The sequence below is a fragment of the Crocuta crocuta genome, unplaced genomic scaffold (assembly GCF_008692635.1).
Source record: "Crocuta crocuta isolate KB4526 unplaced genomic scaffold, BGI_CrCroc_1.0 scaffold364, whole genome shotgun sequence".
NCBI lineage: Eukaryota > Metazoa > Chordata > Mammalia > Carnivora > Hyaenidae > Crocuta > Crocuta crocuta.
In genome coordinates this window covers 113,045-118,076 of record NW_027532603.1, presented here as the reverse complement: position 1 = coordinate 118,076, position 5,032 = coordinate 113,045, and the positions used below count along the sequence as shown (strand labels likewise).

At 41.2% G+C, this 5,032-nt stretch overlaps 1 protein-coding gene across 1 annotated transcript in view; it reads left to right on the top strand.

Annotated features, from left to right (window-relative positions):
• Positions 1-5,032, top strand: part of DRAM2 (DNA damage regulated autophagy modulator 2) — a 19,280-nt gene continuing 14,248 nt past the window's right edge. The window contains exons 1-3 of the mRNA XM_077780142.1: positions 1-80; positions 1,106-1,228; positions 2,302-2,371. The gene's annotated coding sequence lies outside the window, so the exon portion shown is untranslated. The remainder of the gene's footprint in view (positions 81-1,105; positions 1,229-2,301; positions 2,372-5,032) is intronic.

Below are 5,032 nucleotides of genomic sequence, written 5' to 3'. Positions count from 1 at the left end.
CCCAGGAGGCCCGCCCTGTCTTCGTCCAGCCGGACGGTTCCCGACGCGGCGGCTAACCCTGGCGGGCTCATGCAATCAAAGTAAGCCGAAAAGGGGATGAGGGCCGGCCCCAGACCGCTGTCGGAGTGTGTGTCATAGGATGGGAACGGCAGGTCGGGGAAGTGGAAGCCGTCCCGAGCCCCCCACCACCCCCGGTGGCCCGCGCACCAGTCGCGTGCCGGCTGGCCCGATGCTGTGCGAAGCGCGGGAGAAGGGACCTGGTGGTGACTGGAGCGCGGGCGGGGTCCTGGGGACTCGGGGGACCTGGACGGGTGGGTGCACTGGGTTCAGGTCTCTGCGCTTCACCTTTGCGTCCCCAACCTTGGGCTGTCCCCACCCTCCCCTCTCCCTCCTGGCCCCCTTTCCGCGAGCCGGGCCGGCTCCCGCTTTTTTCCTGGCCCCAGGTGCCTAGGGCTTTGCATCTCAGAAGAAGGCAACGGTGTAAATAGTGCCTTGTTTTGTTTGAAGCGGCTGCTGAGAACCTTTGCCCCAGTCCCACAAAAAAACTGCTTTTCAGTAGGCGTTCCGGTTTCTTGGTAGAGTGCTTGGTGGCAGGTTTGAAAGTGAGATGGGTGTTGACCTTGTGTTTACCCGAAGCTTGTCCACCACGCGCAGTTTGGTCGCGGGGCCGAGTGAGGGCTGTGGGAGCCTGATACGGAAAGGTAAATGGCTGATCCTTTGTATCCTCACACCGTGCTTTCTTTGCATTAGGATACAGTTGAAAAACAGAGAGCACACCAGGGAAATAATTTTTCCAGTTGTCCCAAATTTATATAAATCAGTACCCAGGTGCCGTTCTGTAATTCTTGTGGCATCATCAGATTCTCCCCCATTTGTCTCCCAGTAACATTTGACCCAACGTATAATAACAAAGTTACTTAACCTTCTAGGCTCTTTAGGATTTAACAATTACAAGAATATCACATTTGCTAGAAGGCCAAGTGGGACTTTAGAAAAATAACTGTTTTCTATTATGCTTTGCTTTGGGCTTGATGGTTCCACAGAATTTTTTTTTCTCTCTTCAATTGGAACATCCCGAATTTACTTTCTTACTGTTTCGTAACAGTCATCACTTAAGAGGAGACCATATAAGGAATTCATCTTATTACCAGTGATATTCAAGCATTTCTGAAATGTAAGAATCGTAACTGCAGTTCTGATTCATGGATCTTCAAAGAAAGTAGAGCAGGTAGGTCAGAGACACAAGAACATTTTGTTAAGCACTCTTACTACTATATGAAGATTATTCCTGCATATTTTCAAATGCCTTAAATCATTAACCATTGAAATTTTAAATTTATTTGCTTGGCAGTTAGCCAGCCATACTTTCAGCTTTCCAGTGTGGAAATACATGGGCAATAGTAGTCTTCCTTACCAAGTCAGCGCACTTAAATTTTTCAGTTGTCATTAGCAAATTGGCAAATCGTTTCAAGCCCTGCTTCTCCTCTAAACTATCAGTGCAAACAGTGAGAACCCTCAAAGTCTAAGGAGATACAAACCAAGATGATTCACACATGCAAAGAATTGAGCGTTGTTCCCCATCTCTGTGGCTAGCTGTGCAGAACTGATAAATCAGCTCCCGTTGTTAAACTCTGTGCTTACTCTGTTCTGCACTAAGGAATAACCCTTTGGGGTAGCTACTTTCCAAATCAGAATACTGTAACTCATAAGAGTTTAGTAACTTTCCTAAATCACACAGTGGGACTTGATAAAGCTAGGATTTACACTTGGGTAAATGTCACAACTGCTCTCACAAGGGTGTTTTTTCCATTGCATCACACAGATTAGTTAATGTTTTATTTTGCTTACTAATAAACTATCATTCTTTCCTCATTGTCTTTCCTCTTTAGGAGGAAACTCCATGTTTCTCCTTTCATTTTATCTTGTTTGAGGTCAGTGAAAGTTGTCTAATGGGAGAAAGGATAGGAAAATTGACATCCTAGATTTAAAATATTACTTAATTTCAGATGGTACATCATTCTAACACACTAGACACTTATCTTGATGAGCACTGAGTAATGTATAGGATGGTTGAATCACTGTATTGTACACCTGAAACTAATATAACACTGTATGCTAACTATACTAGATTTAAAATAAAAAATTAAACACATAAGTATCAATTCTTTAAAGAAAAATAAGTTATTAATAATTCTATAACATAGTGTTCTACCCATGAACAAATATTGACGTATTGACTTGAAATTGTACATGTTTAAAAGAATGTGGTTTGAAATATCCTTTTACTTTCTTTGTATGTAGAGTTCAGGATTTACAAAGGTGCAGGGTTGTGTGCAGATCTGAAGACATATCCTGTGAACTTGTAAAACAGGTAACTCATCTTTTGCATTCCACAAGAGGAACAGCCATTTATTGATCATCTATGACAGTATTGTACATATATTAATTCACTTAGTTCTTGAATCAACCTCTATGAAGTGGGCATAATTTTATGGTTCAACAGTTCATTGTAAAAGCCAGCCCTTATGATGTACCAATGATGTGTTAGTTTCTTGTGCTGTGTCAGTGTAACCCCTGTGCTAGTTGTGTAGCATAGTCCAATAGAACTTTCCCCTGATAATGGAAAATGTTCTGTATGTTCACCATCCGTTAAGGTAGCCACTAGACCCATGTGGCTTTTGAGTACTTGAAATGTGGCTAGTATGGCTGAAAGACTGACTTTTTAAGTTTTATTTTAGTCAGTTGTAACTTTAATTTAAATAGACACATTTGGCTAGAGGCTCCTGTATTGGAATTTAGGATTACTCTGCAGTCTTAGAATCTGGATAACCTAGAAAAAAAATGGTAATACTGTTTACTGAAGTAGAAAAGTCATGAATCTTTTTGGGGTTTAAGATGATTTTGGATCTGGCTGTTTGTTCCTGCAGAAAACATTTAGTGAGGGGTCCCTGCGTAGCTCAGTCAGTTGAGCATTAGACTCTTGATTTTGGCTCAGGTCATGATCTCATGGTTCGTTAGATCGAGCCCTGCCTTGGACTCTGCACACTGATAGCGCAGAGCCTGCTTGGGATTCTCTCTCTCTCTCTCTCTCTCTCTCTCTCTCTCTCTCCTCTCTCTCTCTCTTTTTCATAAATAAACAAACAAACAAAATAAAATAGTGAGTAATTACCATGGGCAAGACCCTCTGCTCTGCTTAGGTAGTAGAGTGTCTAATCAAGGATTTTATCCACTTAAAGACACTCTCCTTATCTGTCCTACTGCAGAGTGCTTATTTCCAGATAAAGAAATTAGGGAGGGGTATGTGCGGAAGATGGTGTTTGAGCTACATTGTAAAGAATAGGAAGGGTGTGGGCATACCAAAATGTCTAAAGGGGGAAGAGGTTATGCTTCTAGCAATGAGGTGGACACAGTGTTTTGAAAATTCCTTTTGCCAGAACATCTAAATGTTGGATAAATTATATTAGCCTTTTAAATGCATCGCAGGCATGTAGAACAGAAAGGAAAATCCCCAGAGCTAAAAGGTCAAAGAGAGAGCAGAAACCAGAGTAGTAAATTAGCAGTGATTTTTTTTTTGGAGGGGGGGGCATTTGAAGCACAATTAGAGACAGGTGAGAGGCTCCTCTTGACCCCCACCCAAGGTAGAGAGGTACCATTCATACCGCTTTAACTTCTCAGGTGTACAGATCTGAGAGGCACCATTCACATGGTAGTTTGCATAAATGTGTTTCAGGGGATGACCATTTTCATAAAAAATAAAATGTGAAGATTTCTACTTGCAGTTGTATAACTCATGGCCCTGGAGAACCATCCTCCCCCACATTCAGCCAGGATCCCCAAAAATCCACACTCAATGAAAGATGGGCTAGGAAAAATATCTCCTTTCTGGCAAAGAGGGGTCACAAAGAAATTTGTTCATTTTCACCCAGGTCCAGGTAGGGTAGTGAAGCTTCCCCTTTAGAACCTGAAATTATGGGGTCTGCCATCACTCAGATTCAGGGTTCAATTTACATATCTACATGGTCTAAAAAACCTAGAAGTCAAGAAATTAAAGTTGACCCAGGTTGGTAATATGCCAGAGTACCTGGCAAAAATAGTTATAGACCCTCCCTGGAATGATTCACCCTTAACCTAAGCCTTTTAGAATACTCTCAATTGAAATCATCCAAATACAAGTTCATGGTCAAAAACTATAAAACAGGTGCAAGGGGTGGTGGAACCAGCAAATATGAAACTAGACTCCTCTAAGGATGTTGCATTAGAATTATCCAAAACAAATTAAAATAATGTTCAAAGAGAAGAAAGGAGAATTAAAGACTTTAGAAGTAGTTCAAACTTTCTAGAAATTGAGAATTATTGTCCCAGAAATTTATGCTGGGGAAAGCACTATAGGAATGTGGCAAGGAATTGTCATGTTTAACTAAATTGATGAAAAGTATGGATAGAATGTTAAAGACTAAAAGGAGCGGGGGGGGGGGGGAGAAAAGAACAGAAAGGAGATTATGATAATTCAGGCAGGAAATTACTCAAACTATGTCCTTTTCCTATGACTTTAGGAATAATGGAAAAGAAACTTGTTTAGCAATATTTAAATGTACATATTTAGCAACAAGTCAGATGATCGGCGTAAGTGTCAAGTCAAAAATGGCTGAGATTTCATTGTTTGGAAGGTCAGTCTGAGATGCGGAAGCTGAGCATACTGGAGGATTGTGCAGATAGGAGTTGTTCTTACAGAGTTTGTGGGAAATACTCAATTTCTGTCCATCAAACTATGAAAAGATACTCCTCCAAACATGAAATTATTTTCACATGCATAGGAGTAATTTCTTAGAATTCAAAAGTATTTCTGTATTTCTTTTTAATAATTAAACTCCTTCAGATACATTAATGTCTTCAAATTCACTTGTTTATGATTACTTAACATCTTCAGTCTGGATTTGAAGAAAGTGGTGATATGTGTTATATGTGTATTTAGATGCTCTTTTTCTTCCCCGCCCCCCCCCCCCCCCCCCCCCCCCCCCCAGCCCCCAAACAC